This window comes from Adiantum capillus-veneris, chromosome 11 (genome assembly GCF_014529385.1).
Source record: "Adiantum capillus-veneris isolate H3 chromosome 11, ASM1452938v2, whole genome shotgun sequence".
In the NCBI taxonomy this organism is placed as follows: domain Eukaryota; kingdom Viridiplantae; phylum Streptophyta; class Polypodiopsida; order Polypodiales; family Pteridaceae; genus Adiantum; species Adiantum capillus-veneris.
Window position 1 is genome coordinate 81,720,475 of NC_140941.1, and position 17,092 is coordinate 81,737,566.

Genomic DNA, 17,092 nt, shown 5'->3' on the forward strand with positions numbered 1-17,092 from the left:
GGTTTAGCATTATGACCTCTAGAAACCCATAGAAACTACTCAATATCTAGCCAAGTTTGTAGTCTATGATTAGATATGGTCACTACGTACAAAATACACACAATTGGCCTAGGAAACTAGCAATATTGAGAAAGTTATACTTGCTACTCTAAAATGTATCGTATTCTTCAGTAATCAAAAAACTCAACCATCATCATATACTATGCTATATAGCATATTAGGTCCCCCAAAACTCAAGGAATATTAGCTTTATGTTATAAATTACACTTACACAATCAAAATTGAATTTGGATTTTCAAGAAAGCCACCAAAAAAATCATAAAAGTGCTAATTTTGGCCAAAAAACAGGATTATGCAATTCTTGTAAATTGGTAATAACTTTCAATTTTAACACTTAGCTCTCCCTACAAGCATCAAAACATGTTGAGAACTATGAAAGCCTAACCTCTAGCCATCTAAACCTCACAAACATGAAGTTTAGAGTGGTATAGTTGCCAAAAATTGAAAAAAAGCAAAAAACAGGACCCGTTTTTTCACACAGTTTAGGTTCAAAAATGTTGTGCAAGAGTAAGGTTAATGGTGAGATCGATACTCAAAACAAAATGCTAAGTTTTTTGCAGCTCATAAGGCAACTTTGTGGATATATAGCACCTAGAAATTCATTTTCAAACTCTTCAAATAATTCAAGCAAAATGGTCACTTAACAGGACACAAAAGTGTCCAAGGACATAAAAGTGTCCTGTTACCATTCTAGTGTTAAAGGCTTGAGCTTCTTCTTGGTAGAAATGAGCAACATTTTATTGCTCCTTTTTTAGCTTAGCTTGAAGCTCTTGTTGGTTACCTTGTAAATCTTCAATCTTCTATTGTAACTTTTCGCTGACTTTAAGTGCTTTATCTACCTCTTCCATGGTATCTTCGAGCTCTATTCCTCATAGCTTATGGAGTGCTCTTTGACATTCGAGATATGATGATTTTCTCCAGATGTTCATCAAAGTCAAATGCATCTATTAACTCCTTTCCTTCTTCCATTATGTCCTATGAGCATGCAAAGCTTCGCTTTGGTTTTTTCATTTGAAGTAGGCTAGAGGTGCCAACTTCTTTCTTGTCTTTGGCGTTGGTACCGCCAAAGTGTGTTGACTCTAGAAGGTGGTATGGACAGATATGTGCAGGCTAGCAGAAGCTTGACAAAAGGAAGGAGCAGCTCGGAAGATCATGGGTTGACAAGCAGCAGTAGGAATGTATGCCTGATGTGGTATATAGGCCAAGGAAGTCTCCATGAAGGGCTAATTGGGGAAGTAAATAAAGGAGATGCAAAGTGAATTTTTTTGGCTCAGTAATGTAGAGCTTGAAGTGCAGAAAGAGAAGGTCCAAACAGCTCATCAAACTGAGCTACGGAGCCCAAGTTATTGAAAGATGAAGATTCTGGATGTTGCAGATTTTCGTCCCGGACAGGGCAGCTATGGACAAGTGGACCGGGCATGTGTGAAAGGTTATATGTGTAATGCTCGAGGTATGGAGCATACTTGTCTTCTCGGATTACAAATCGGAGCTGGGGCTAGCAAGATATAGTCAATTGAAGTTTTTTCGGGGGCCAGTTCTTAGCCCACTTACCCGCATTGGGAAATGCAGCATCTAGTGTTTTCATGAGCTTGCCAGGTGTTTGGTACATAGTATGCAGCATATGACGCTAACAGGAAGTGACTGCATGTCAAAATGAGTCCAGAGGGGGGAGATACTGGAGTCGAAAGATAAGATGCACTTATCTGGATTGGAGTGCAGATGATTTGATCAACTGTTTGCGGCCTCGATTCGAGGGGTTAGAGAACTACAAAAACAATGAATTTGGATGGGTTTGCACTCGACAACGTGGAGTCATGCCCGGGCTTTGCAGCCTGGCAGCCCGACATTGGAGCCATAAATGGCAGGCCTTGCAAACTGGAGGGAAGAAGGTTTTGGTTTAAAAATGAATTTCATTGTTTTTCAAAAAGCCTTAAAAGGCTGGAATGAAATGGTGCTGCCACGTGGCCCTGCAGAAAAGACCCACATGTGGGCGCCGGCTACTGAGGTCTGGGGTATATGGGATGGCACATGGCCATTCAAAGGGCATGAAGGAGGGGAGGAACTCCCGTGTGGTGTGAACTATGGCAGACCCCCGAGGGGGCGCTTCTCGGGTGGTTTGAGGCGGCCCGTGGGCGCGCCTGTGGTGGTTTTGGGCAATGTGATGGCACCAATGGCGCGTGCTGCTGTGCCACCAGGTGATGACATGGTAGGCCGCCCAATTGGGGGGCCGTGCCTGTGGCCTTACGAGGCCCCGATTTTTGAATTTAGAGGGAGAGAGCAATAGCGACCTCGCTATTGCCTCCTCCTCCCCGGTGCATAATAAGGGTTGTGTCCCACATCAGAGAGAGAGAATAAGAGTAGCAAGTGTAAGACCAGTCAAGGGGAGGAATCCAACCATAAGGTAGCAAGGGAGAACTTGAAAGCTTCAAGGTGCAAATAAAAAATGGGAGCCCACCACAAATGTGTCGAGAAAGAGTAAGAGAGGAAAAAAAAAGAAGGATAGAGCCCAAAGGTGAGCCGAGCAACCAAATTGAGTAAGTAAGCACCATGCAGATGCGAAACACCAAGAAAATGCTAAGTGGTAGCCATGCAATGGAAATTTCTAAAAGAAGCTCCCGTTAAGTTGTACGAGCTAGATGGCTCATGTTTTTTCATTTTTAGCCTTAGCCAAGCCTTATAAAGGACAAATGAGTGATTTTTAAAGGGCTTTTTTGCCAGAGGGAGTGATTGAAGGTTTTCAAGCCTGTGTAGTGCAAAGCTTGCCATTGGAGTTGTATACTCTACTGTACTACCCCCCTATGCAATAATACCAAGTATTAGCCCCTACATCTTGTGTTGCTTCTCCCCATCCCCCCTCCTTTTCTCTTGCTCTTTGTGTAATTGCCGATGTTTGCAGAGGGTTTGCCTGCAACTTGAAGGGTGTCGCTAAGAGGGTAGAATTGGGGTGTTTCGTGAGTCAGAAAGGGTGAGTTGAGCAGTGTGGGTGTGTTTATGTTGAAGAGTGTTTCTTGCAAGGTGCGAGGTGGTGGTTCAGTATGGTAAAGTGGGATCCTTAGTGAAAATTAGCCAATTTGAAGGTGTTATTTGAGAGGTTAGGGGTGTTGTGGAATCCCTGAGCTATAGAGAGGCAAACACTTGGTGTACTGGGTGTGTTCCCTATTCCCTTTGTCCATCTTCTGGTGCCCCCACTGAGGAGCAGTTGATTGCTCGTCGGTGTTGATCAAAGACGGTTGTTTCCATCAAGGATAGATGGCATCACATAGTTATGGAATAGTTTGCATTGGAGAAGAAGATCTGGAAGAGTGGATGGCCGATTTCGAGTTGTATATGCTATCACTGCATATGCCAAATCAAGATAGCAAAATGCAAACGATTCCGTTGCTGATGCGGGGAAAAGCAAAGACATGGTTCTATGCTTTGGAGGGAGAGCCAAGACTTATATGGCCGGTGTTGCGGGCCCGTTTTCTACAAGATTTTCCAAAAGAGGTATCTCCTGTTGATTTTGATGCAAGGTTGAAAAATTTGAAGCAGGACGTAAACAAGGAATTTGGTGTCTTCCTCGCCCGCTTCGAAGAGTACTGGAGGGACTTTGCAGTGGCCATGTAGTTGGTCAATGGTGGTGAGTACTTTAAATTGAAAAAGTTTATGGCTTGTTTGCATCCAAAAAATTGTGAAAAGGTGGATTTCGAGGGCCCGGAGAATTACAATGGGGCTGTTGCTATTGCACGGTCTAAGAGCCGGAAAATAAAGAAGAAGATTGATCAAGGTGCATTGGGGTATGAAGCGATGGTTCCCAATCCAACTTTCAGTCCGAGAGGAGAAGTTCAAATGGAGAATCAGCCCAATTGAGGGGTAGCAACCGTTCCTCAACAATGTGTACGTACAATTCAAGATTTGTCTGAGAAAATGCAAGAGTTGCGTTTAAGTGTTATGGACAGAGATCAAGCAAGGACAGAAAGAGCCAAGGCTAGGCAATTGCCTAGTAGGTGTTACAATTGTGTAGAGGAAGGTCACTATGCTCCAGATTTCCCTCACCCACCAAGGGAAAGGGGCGGCATGTATCCTCTGTTTGGTCAAGGCAAGGGTCAGGCACCGTTCAATGGCCAAAGGGAGCAGCAAGCAGTTGAAAACCAAGCACATGCGGCTCCATCAGGTAATGATGAAGTACAAAGGGTTAACATTATTGGTGTTGATAGGAAAGAGGTTGACATTATGGCCAATAAAAGAGCACTAGGTGAAAGAGAGACCGAGACAGAACATCAAACTAGAGCAAAGAAGGGGAAACAAAAGGTGAATGAAGGTAGAGAGTAGCAAGAGCCAAGCAGAAGAAGGCGATGACAAATATTACTCAAAAGGATTTTCAGTTGGGACGCGGTAATCCGGATATGATCTGGTAAGAGATGTTCAAAATAAAAAGGCTAACATCACTTTTGGGCATCTGCTTGCATTAAACCCTAAGTTAAGAAGGCAGTGGTCAACCAGTGTCAGTACGAGGCTTCCTCAAGTGGGAGGAAATGTGCATGCGATATAGAATCTAGCCTTAAGGGTGGGGAGTCCGACCGATGTGCTTCTAGTGGTGGCTGTTTTACTTGAGAAGAAGAAGCATGTTCGAGCCCGCTACATTGATGGTGGTGCCCAAGTCTGCGTGATTACTAAATCTGCCATGAGGGATATTGGCATTAAAGCTGTTGTCAGGTCCAATGTGCAAATGAGGATGGCCAACCATGCCAAAGCTCGGTGTTTAGGAGTGGCACAGGATGTGAAGGTAAAGGTTATGGGAGTTGAATGCTTAATCAATGTTTTTGTCATGAAAGCAGGAGAAAACGCTTATTCAATTATATTGGGGAGGCCATGGTTGTTGGCAATAGGAGCCAAGCAAGATTGGGAGACAGGGGTGTTTACCTTGCCGGATCGAGAGAATGGAGGACAGATTGTGTTGGATCTAAAGACCAAGGAGAGTCGTTTTCATCCATCAGTCAAGGGAAGCCTGGAGCAAGAGATATTGGTGGGTGGCTCTCGAATGTATATCAAAAAATCCTGCACGAAAGAGGCCAGTTGTGCTCCTGCCAGGTGAGCATTAACAAATTGTTACTATTGTGTCTCAAGGGGCTACACTAGCCAGCCAAGGAGAGATCATTTTCTCTCTACAAGAGAAGTTAGCAGCCAAAGAAGAAGAAGTAGGTGTTTTAAAGAAAAAACTTGTGAGATATGAAGCGCGGTACGGTCCTCTCTCTCCCTTGCCTGAGGAGGCAGGACCAAGTCACGAGGTAGATATTCAAGAAACGGTGGATATATACTTGAGGCAGCATTGAACGCAGATCTTGAAGAAGCGGTGGATATCACACTTTCTTAAAGACATTGTAGACTGTAGTTGAAAATTTTAATGGAAATTTATCCCGTCCTTTTTTGAGATGCATTGTATTCTCTCTACGTTTATGGCAATGAATTTGTTTTGGAGTTGCTAATTGATGACTTTGTTGAGAGTCAAGCAATGTCTTTTTATTTGATTGCCAAGCAATTTCCTCAATCCTTATGTTTATGCAAATTCTCTTCAATACTTGACTTTGTTGCTACTAAATAAAAAAAGTGAGATATGTAGCTCAATAGGGAGCTACAGTGAGAAAAAATGAGATACATTATCATGAAAAGATGTTTACATTTCTCCATCTATCACATTGAAGGTCCACAATCTTCTTGATCTACACTCACTTCTTCTATGTATGATAGATGACGCACCTGTCATACCCTGCTGTCTCTTAGGAAGAAGTCCCGCCTGTTTGCATTTCTTTACATACCCTGCAAAATGGACCCATATGTCCTTAGGTGGTGCTCCACATTCTTTCACATTGGGATTAGTGCCGAATAAATGTTTTTTGATGCGAGTTGCATTTCATGGAACGTTATGCCCACAATGTTTTCATTCCAAAAATGAAACTGTCTTGCCTCTCTCTTTTTCCTCCACATACAACCACTCTTTTTCTCGCACCATGCTTTCTGACTTCAACAAAATATATCCTACAATCAATAGATACACTATGATTATAATTTTTCACCTTAATAGCGCACTACGAAAGATAAAAAGTTATAGATATGATTTGCTAAATTAAAATGATGAATGAATAGTGTTAAGATAATATTTTAGGGAAGATCACCAATGGATATATCCTTCTTGGCTACTAGGTGGTAAAGAGCATTTGCTCAAGACAACCTAAATGAGCGATAGACTCATCTCACATTGCACTATCTATGTCTCTTGGAGGTAGGAGCTCAATAACATCCTAGGGAATTCTATAGGTAATCCACCATATTCACTTAGGGATAAGAGCATGAGCTCGGTAACAACCAAGTGAATCCTACTTCATACCTTACACCTCACTAGGAAGTAAGAGAATCATCTCATAACAACCAAGAGGCACTAAGTGGACCTATTCTATGCAAACAAGTGAATTCTACTTCATACCTTAAACCTCACTTGGAAGTAAGAGAATCATCTCATAACAACCAAGAGGCACTAAGTGGACCTATTCTATGTCTATATGGAGGTAAGGACATTTGTTCATCACAACCAAAAGACCTTACATGTATGTGTATATGCTCCAAAATGTATGAACTAACACTATTATTTGTGCACATATTTTAGCTATGATAGATTTTAACCATCAAATATCACTTTTAGTATCTATTCTAAGACAAATAGAACTAAGAGTATATATTCTGATGTTCAGAATTGTACATTTTCACTATAGCTAGAAAAGTAGCCTCTAATGCGTACAATTATTTATTTATCTATTCTTAAACAAGTAGAGTTAAAGTATAGTCTCTATTGTTTAAATTAATTTATTTGAACTTAGCAATAGAGTTAAAAAATAACTTCTATTGTTAAGAATTAAAAATGATTCAAATCTATATAATTATTTTATTTTTAATGTATAAAACATTAAAAATAAAATTTTCTTAAAAAATCAAAGATTTTTAAAGTTGACAACTCAACCTTTCTATGTCGGAGCTAACCTGACGCTTTGGTGAAGGGAATTGTAGCTAAAACACGCAAATTTGGCCTTTACATACTACTACCATATAGATCGATTTAACATATCGATCGATTAAATATTGATCGATAGTCTATTGATCGATATGTAAGCAATAATTTTTTTTTTGAGAAAAGCTGACGTGGTAGCGAATAATATGCATGAATAAATCTTTAGAATGTATTAATCGGCCATTATTTACGAATAAAACGAATGTCGAATAACAAATCATGCAACCTAGTTGAAGATTAGTGAGAGGAGAATAAGAAGGATAATAACTAACTTCTTTGAATTCTCTAAAGGTCTTCTATAAAAAAAGAGAAAGGATGGTGTCCCAAAACATAGCTTAATACCTTTAGGTTTGAAGGTATTAACGCAAGTCTAAGAGGGATTCTACATTCCAAGAAAGCTTTTTGGATGTGCTTATTAAGTAGAATCAGTTCCACCCATTGTCTAGGGGGTGACTTTGCTCTTACTGCAATTGCGAGATTGACTCTTAGAAGAATCTCCTTTCTAGATTTTCTCTATAGCTATCGACCACCTCCCCCTTGCTCGCCTCATGTCAGGCCAAGGGCTAGGACTCACATACAATTAAGAGCTTAATATATAATTGGCCAAGGGTCGATATATAGGAAGGTTGTGTGGAGAAGTGCATGTGCCAATTCATCATCTCTTACACTAGTATTGAATCTCAAGAGAGAGGGGAAGCATGCAGAAGACGTGGAGGCATGGATATTCTCTCTATCTCTCTCTCTCTCTCTCTCTCTCTCTCTCTCTCTCTCTCTCTCTCTCTCATCTTCAAGCCTCCATGCTTGCTACAAGCAACCCTTCAGAGGTATTCACTTTGAAGCAAGCGATATGCGGGAATGGACACTAGCATACACAAGCTAAAATCATAAACTTGCATCAAATCTCTCTCTCTCTCTTTTTGCGCATGGCTCTCCTCCATCTCTCCCCATTCCCCTCGTATTGTCCCCATTCCTTCCATTTCACCCACTAGCCCCCATGCTCCATTCTCGGGGGGTGCACTATGTGATCTTGTTAATGTATAACATGAGTTTAAAAGGAGGGGTTTTAAAATGCAATAGTTTTAGGCAATTTAAGAGAGAAACATTAAAATAAGTGGTTTTTATATTCAATTTCGAAAAAAAATCCTAAAAGAAGGGGTCATTTTATTCATTTAGATATGTTAAGAGAGGGATTCTTTTAATACCTTGTGAACACGTGTTGTATATGAGTTTCCTCAACAGTGAACCCCTGAGGCTCCATCACCGTGTCCAGCTCTTGCCTCACAAACGTCTCAGGGTATAGAACCTTCATCGTTTGCTAAGAGGTCTCTTGGGAGTGCTTCTACCATGAACCTGTGAGACTGAGGGAACTACCATGCCTTGAGTCTCTGGCTAACCTCCAGTTATAGGCCTTGCCCCTAGGATCCCGTCTCCATTGGTAGCTGACTGCCCTTGGCCCCGTCCTTGACCTCCCTTGAGTTTGCCCTTGGCATTACATTATTGCCCCCTTGGAGAAGCGTTTTTGTCCTTGAAAACAAAATTGGTGATATCTTCATAAGAACACTGATGTTTTCCTCAATTGCATCCTTCATCTCGAGTATGCTAAACGAGTAATCACACGTTCCATAAAAGTAATAAGCTGACGTAACTTATGAGCAAATAAGTCCTTGATGAAACTTATTAGCAACATATAAGTCCTTGATTAGGCATATCTTGCAATCAATGCATTCCTAGAAACGACATCTCAGATAGGAAGCTTCTCAAGCACTTTTTGTGCTTTATGAAGTGAAGCACTTTTTGTGATTTATGAAGTGAAGCACTTTTTGTGATTTATGAAGTGAAGCACTTTTGGCATACATGTTGACCAAGACAATTCCAAGCACAATGGTGGCATCATGTCCGAAGGTGCTATGTCGATTTTCTTAGCTTGGACATGCCAACACTATCTACATGTGATTCCTTTAGGCAAGCCAAAGAAGCCGCCATGAAAGACATGGTTGTCATAAAGCCCATGTGCCTAGGCTAGCTAACTTTCACTATGGGCTTTGACTGCATGTGTCTGATGATGCTATGTGGACTTTCACCATACAAAAAGCTCCGCATCAATGTGGAGCAACGCATATGAACTTCTCTTTCCCCCTTCCTTATTCACCCATTGCTCTATTGATGATTAACCTACGTAATGATGCCTTGACTCCTCATTCTCCTCCTAGTTTATAAAGCCAATTTTGCTTTGTGTTTTCATGTCTCCAAGTCCCAGGTCACTCCTGCCAATAGATTGTTTTCACCACATGGGGGGAAGGGAACCAACGTGCCACTGGCATGCACCTCTCTCTCCCTCCCTCTCTCTCTCTCTCTCTCTCTCTCTCTCTCTCTCTCTCTCTCTCTCTCTCTCTCTCTCTCTCTCTCTCTCTCTCTCTCTCTCTCTCGCGTGACGTGTGTGTCCCAATGTCGTCGGGCTACAAAGCTCACTAGCTGCAGGAGCAAGTAGCTTTCAACACGTGGTAGGTGGGGATGGGGGTGGTGGAGAGAATCCCTTCCCCTTTTTATATATCCTATAGATATAGATAAAAGTTGATGGTTTGTACACTAAATTTCTCTCCATGATGTACGTTTTCTCACCTTCAAATTTAAAACTTAGAGATAAATCTCAAAATTTCTAGGTGGGATTATATTAAACCTTGTTTTTTTTCAAGATTTGATCTCAACATTGATAGAGCCCCGCATCGACTCAATACAATGCATCTAAGGTTCTCTTTTCCACTTTATTCGCCTTCTTCTCTATTGATTATGGACCTGTAGAACAATGCCTCAATTTCTCCTCCTCCTAGTTTTTAAACGTGAGCTCGCTCTGTGTTTTATTGGATGCAAGCCTAGGTCACCCTCATAAGAAGATAATTTTCTTGACATGGGGGGAGGGAAAATAAAGACAATAATGGCAGCCACCTCTCTCTCTCTCTCTTTCTCTCTCTCTCTCTCTCTCTCTCTCTCTCTCTCTCTCTCTCTCTCTCTCGCTCTCTCTCATGTTAACTTAAAGTTTTCCATTTCCTTCGTTCTACTCATCAATCGTTCTCTTTATCACTTCCCCTGCCAATCTCCACCCCACTATAGACTCCTTCTTCTCCAACTCAAGTATACATTCTCTGTACAGAATTAGGCACCTTCCTTCTTCACTTGTTTAAACCCTCAATCCTTGCTCATTCTCGCCTCCCAACTCTCTCGCAACATACATACGTTGCATTTTGCACGCACACCCCCTTCCCCCCCTTCTCCCCCCCCCCCCCCCCCCCTCTCTCTCTCTCTCTCTCTCTCTCTCCGTCTCTTTCTCTCTCAAGATTGTTATGGAGCACAAAGATCTTCTTTTACTCTCTCATATATGAGACTTCCGATCAGTGTTTGGGAAAAATGTGTCCCACCTTAATATCGTCCCGTTTTCAATTTCAAAAATGTTGGTTGAGAGCGGGGGGGGGGGGGAGAGAGAGAGATGAAATCTCACTCTGAAATAGAGAAAAATGGTGCAAAACCCCCAAAAAAAATACATAATTTTCTAAAATTTCCTCTTGGGAATTAAAGGAAAGAACTTTTGTATGTATGGAAGAAAATGATTTTTTTAAAACTTTCCTTGTGATACAGGGAGTGTTTAATGAGTAAAAAACGCATTCAATAGGAATCACCAACTTTGATGCAATCAAAATCTAGGCCTCCCATTGGAGCATGCAACACAACGGGTTTCTACAGACACACACAGCGTACATGAGACAATCAGTGCGTCTGATGGCAAAATGAATGCACCCTGTTGTTGGTCACTTTCCACACATGAGGATCTTCAACCATCATTCATTGCAGCTGGCGTATTGCTGATGTTCAAGGTGCAGAGCAGGTAGGAACCAACGAGCTCCACATTAGTGTGTAGCAGCTTTTGCAGACTTGCAAGTGATTCAGGCTAGCTCCAGCCATGTGAACACAGGGAAAATTTGGTGAACGTGATGAAGTAGGGGGGTTCCATTGCGGTAGCAATGGTGGCTATCTGTTTCTTTGCCTGTAGGGACGTGGTAGGCCTTGCTAAGCTGGCATGCCCTTTTTCATCGAAAGCCCTTCATGAATGTTGCATGTGTGCATCACAAGAGAGTCTAGAGACACTGAGAGTTTATTTTGCTGGTTAAAGGGTGGTTCACATCTTGAGTGTATCAGCTTCTGGACATCTACTTGATTTTCCTCATGAGAGCTCTCAAAATCCATTTGTTCTTTAATGAGATCAACCTTTGCATGTTGTCAGAATAAAACACATTAAATACATAGCTAGTTTAATTATTGTAAAGGACAATAACATATGGCATACCTTTGTGACATCTTCAATACGAGCCAAGAAAGAACCATTTGAAGCTAAAGCCTCATCCTCTTCTTCTACATCCTAATAGTAAATAACTAGATTAAAGAAAGTGTAAAAAATAATTTGACATAGTATAAGTTGAGAAAACATACGTCTAAAAGGGCTTCATCATGCACGCTAGTGAAAATTGCCTCTGAATAGTTCTAGTCTTTCTCAAAGTCAATATGAGGATGATACACATCCTCATTGATAGGTTGTAAATGATTTTCCTCAATGTACAATTGTATAAAATTTCTAAATAACTTTAATTAAAAATAAACAAAAATAATAAAAGATGTAGAAACGGGCCCACAAGCTGTTTTTCTTTGTCTTTCGCCTTTGCATTCACTAAGTCGGTTCCCTACAATGCACAAATTCACATAATCAATCTTATTATGATAGCTAAAAACTATGAAAAAATAATGATAATGTGGCTTACAGATATTAAATTTGTGGTATTGACTAGTGTTGATTTTTTCTTTTCATTGTTTCGCTTTGCTTGCTTGTGAAGCAAGAAAAATGTGTAGATATCCTCCACTTTCCAATGGTATTCTGCACCAAAGAACTTCATCTCCTCAATTTCATCATGGTGCTCTTGAATGAAGCTCACAAGTTCATCCTTCCCCTCTAGATTGTGCCGTAGCTTGGAATCAAATGCTTGCATCCAACCTCTAACAGTTCTTAGATTGAAGCAATGGATTGCATGTACACTGTCAGCGTAATACTTTGCAAGGAACTCTTTTCCATACAAGAGTGTTGGATCTCTATCACTTTTCTTGAGTGGGAAGCGAAAGAGTTGCTCATATGTCGGAACTGGTTTTTCAAATGTGTCTTCCTTTGCAACTTGTATAGCCTTGCTATCTTTTCGAGACAATCTTCCAACTGCCATACTATTCTTATGATCAGCCTTAGAGGACTCTCCACCACTTGATTCTAGCTCTTTTGCCCTTTTCTCTAGCATTGCTATCGTCTCTTTGAGAGACATTGTTTCAGATGGAGAAGCCATATAATAGCCATATAATAGCTATAATGTCACAAGTTATACCTTAAATTATATAAAGTGTAAACAAAACTTAAAAACCACAACAAAATATATTTTCCAATCAATTAAGGTATTTTAATGTTAGATACATCAAAGGCTAAGCACTTGTGCATCTCCAAACTATGGAAAATTTAATTGTGCACCACTTCTTGAAGACATGCACCTCCTACTAACTACAATAAAGTCATGTATCACTACTTTACATGAGTTCCAATCTCTCTCTTCGTACTGCTGGCTTTGTATCCTCCATGTACAATTATCAAAACTATCGTGTACTAGCCAAGCTAATTTGCATTTTGTGCCCCGGTGGTCAATCTCTCTAACAACTGCGTGTACAAGATCATCTTCACCATCACTTTTGGTTGCTAGAATGATATCATCAACCTCTAACCAAGGGAGTGCATGTCCGACCTCTCCGAGAGTTGTAAGCCACTTTCTTTGAATCAAATACTTCACCTCATATGCTACAAGCCTGCTACCTGCCAACGGAAGAGGTATGAACTTTTGCATCAAAGATGAGATTGGTCTTACACAATCCCAAGTGCACGGCATAGTTTGTTGTTGTACAATGCTCATTCCAATTGCATGATGAACTATTAGTTCGTCAACGCCATTGTGTGAGGATATGCATTGTCTATAATACTCTGCCCCAAAATACAAATGATATTGACCATTGTGCTCGATAGAGAACAATGTTTTTATTTTGGCCTTCCAATGCCCTACAGGAAGAGCATCAGTATCACCATTGTCTTGCTTTACAGTCACATGATCACCAACTTTAAAAGCCTCACCCTGGTAAAGTATCTTTTGGTAGGTTGTGACAAGAGTATTTTCACCTTCACTAACTGTCATCACCCATAGTTGCTAAAAGTACCTTTTCTCCTCATTTGAAAGGTATCTCTTTGTGCGTTTCTTCTTGGTTATACCGATACCTTTTTCTCTAATCATGTTGTGGCAGTAAGCCGGTTCATAATCTGCCAAAATCTTATGCCATAGCTCCCTGGCTCTGTTAGAGATGAGAGTTCCAAGAGCCCTTCTTCATGGAAGATAAAGCATTGTGGACTCATAGGATGCAGTAGAGTGAAATCATCTGGGAGTATCAACCTTTGGTGTAAGAATGAAAATTCCTCTCGTGTGGCATGAATCCATCCTTCTCCTCTTGAAGCATGCAAGTAACCCATGTAAACAAAACACGCTTGTAAAAGTGGACATAAGTTATCTCATTATTATTTTTATTTGTCTTTATTCCCATTTATATGGAGACCATCCTTTCAAAATGTAACACCAATTACATCATGAGATCCATGCCTGATAATGTCATCAAGCAATTCCCCATTCCCAGCAACATGCTCCAATGGTGAAGAGTTTGGACCAAAGAATTCCTCGCTCCTTACTCGCCAAGATGAGAAGTATGATTGCATTATCTTGATACTCTCCTTTGTCCAACCCTTCTTACGACTAAAATTGTAAAATGCGTGGGCAATGTCTATTAGGAGAAGACCAAGCTCATACATGGGTCTTGATACCTAGTGGATGACACTCAATACATATGGTAGACACCACTGAACAAATTTTTGATTTTCCTCTGCCTTAAAACCTTCAAAGTACTTGTTAGGAGTTTGTGGCACCTGCCATTGCAAATTGATGGTGGTGCAAGCTTGCAACATTCATTCACCTTCTTTTTCGATTCATTTTGAAATCCTTGCATGACATTTGATGTATATTTACTAAACAAATTCAATGGAAGAACATGCATTGTATCATACACGAAGTCACATGACAAGTCAAAGCCATATAAGTCAAAGAACTTCCATAACACTGACTCTCCAGATAGTCCTGCATGTGCAAGATTAGTCTCTCTTTGAGTTTGAGAGGTTGCTCTTCTGGCCTGAGTTACTGCATTGGAAATTTCCAAAATGGAGCATTTTGTTGGTGGATATCTCGCTTGTTGTCTATTATCATCATAAACATATCGCCCTCTATACATTGGATTACTAGCATCAAGCGTTGCTTTGGGATTGTCTCTTTGACAACCCTCCTTGCCACCGTCCTTGAAGAATCCTATTTTGCACTGGGCAGGATGGTCTCCACTGACCATCATAAGCATCCCGCGTAATATGCATGTCTATTGCCGTTCAATTCCCATGCCAAATATTTTGTTGACATCATAGTTGTAGTGTACTTTTATTCTTGACATGAACAAGTCTTGCAATTCCTCCATAAGAGGACGTAGAAAAGCACCAAATAGACCACTATTGTTTCGGGCTACTTTCTTGGAGCTAAATGGGAGGAACAGTACTGGGAGTACACTAACATTGGAAGACTTGCCCATGTTCAAAATTTTTATCTCTACAACCCCACTGTCTTTTTGTGTGGTGCGAGAGGATTGGAACCCATACCAATGCAATAGAAGTGCCAGGTTATGGGGATCTCACTGGAAAACGATTATGCCATATGAAAATACTCAAAAAATAAACAAAAAAGTAAATAAAAATAGCATGCCAATATTTCTAAAACCATACCTCAATCAATCTCTTATCAGAGACTACACATTTGTGACAATCTCTACACACGAAAATATATTCTTGAGTCTGCTCATTCCACCCATGTTGAATCTCCTGCGGTGGACGGGATGAAGGAGGAAACATTGTGTACACCTTTTTACACCCCGGGGTTGTATAGATAACGAGAAGCTCAAATGTTTGATGTGGGTCCCAAAAGTGTTGGACTATACGACATTTTACACCATCCTGAAAATCATGGATAAAATCTGGTTGTAGTTCAGGTGGCTTTCCCAACCACTTGTCTTGGTTTCTCCACATGGAGAGCATGCCATGACACAAAGACTTACTCTTCAACATAAGCTCAATCTGTCTTCCAATTGGGAGATAATCAAAGGCTAGTGTCTCCTTGCGAGGCTTTTGACAACTTGGGCACCTTTCACAACATGCCAAGAAATCACGCTTCACTTTCCTTTTTCTACTATTAGTGATGCATGCACAAATTTCCACACTACATCCTTCATAGTTGTCCTCCTTGCTTGGGCGTAGGAGCTCTGGCTCATGGAGATTCCCTTCTTCACCCATGCAGACTCTATATCAAAGAGGTTGTACCATACCAAGCCCTTGAAATAGCGATTGCAATTGCTCCTAGCAAGCAGGCACCCTATAGTTATCAAACAAAAAACCATCCCAATCATGTTCAAGTCGAACCAAGATTTTTCTTAGGCTTGGATCCTCCCTAGTGGAGTCATGCTTGCCTATTTTTGTCCCACCCATGTCACCAGATAGTAGATGAAGCATTTTGTCTTGACCCCTAATGAGAACCTGATATTCATCCCATACTATCTGGAATTGAATGATCTTTGATAAAATTGCAATTCCAAGTGGTGCATGATCTGGACAAGAAGGTTGTTGGCAGTCTTCACCTGCTCCAGTTGTACTTGCCGATCTCACCTCTATGCCCTCTTCAAAGCCCTCTTCCACATTCAAAGAAGCATATGATGGTTCCAAGTCTGGTATATTGTCATCAAAGTGTCTTACCTCCACATCATCTCGATTTACAAACCCAAGCTCACCTGCTAGACTGCCTGGAACACCTTAGTTTTTCATGCCTAAAAAATGTCATTTTTTCAACATATTTTCCACCCTGGCAAAATGCAGAACATGTACACCACATTCTTCGTGTGGTGTCATTGTCAGATGTGCTCTGGAGAGGTGGTGTACTATCAAGCTCATTCACATTAGGTGATTGACCCTGAAGGGCTCCAAAATTTATGTTGTAATGGACATCTAGGTGAACTTTATGGAGTGCCTCCTGTTTTCTATGTTGAAAAAAGGTGCTTCTGCTCAGCATTTGATATCCTTTCAGTGTAAATGCACATTTATACGTGCATGCACACTTGAAAGTCTTGGAGGTGGAAGCCATGTATGCATGTATCACCTAAGTGTCATGAGCCATGGTTACACGGACTATAGTGACCCAAAAAAACACTTTTGCACATGATGCTAGTGGCAAAGGTTCTAGTACCGTGCATTCAAAAACTACTTTATTAATAACATGTGTGTGTCAATATGCAAATGACCTACTCAAAGGTGGCAAAAGGACTGTATGTCTGCCAGAGTAATACTTTGCAAGAAAATTAGAGCAATGGACTGCATGTACATGACGCTAGTGTCAAAGGTTGTAGTACCAAGTACTATAAGTCGTAGATACAAATCAGATACAACTTTGCAGCATTGTGCAACTTCAATAATTGGAGAATCACATACAATAAAAGATTGATGTGAACACGCTTGTTGGATCTTTTAACATAGGTGATGGATACATTCACGCAAGACGCAATTTCTTGCTCGGAATAAGGCTTTTAATCACAGCAAGCCATTCACTTAAAATCCTTGGAGAAAATTGTAGTCACATACAATAAAAGATTGATGTGAACACACACGCTTGTTGGATCTTTTAACATAGGTGATGGATACATTCACGCAAGACGCAATTTCTTGCTCGGAATAAGGCTTTTAATCACAGCAAGCCATTCACTTAAAATCCTTGGAGAAAATTGTAGTCACATGCAATAAAAGAT

At 40.7% G+C, this 17,092-nt stretch overlaps 1 pseudogene; it reads right to left on the reverse strand.

Moving 5' to 3' along the window:
* Positions 1-11,158: 11,158 nt before the first annotated feature.
* LOC147447540 (uncharacterized) lies at positions 11,159-16,434 on the reverse strand (annotated as a pseudogene).
* Between the last annotated feature and the right edge of the window lie 658 nt (positions 16,435-17,092).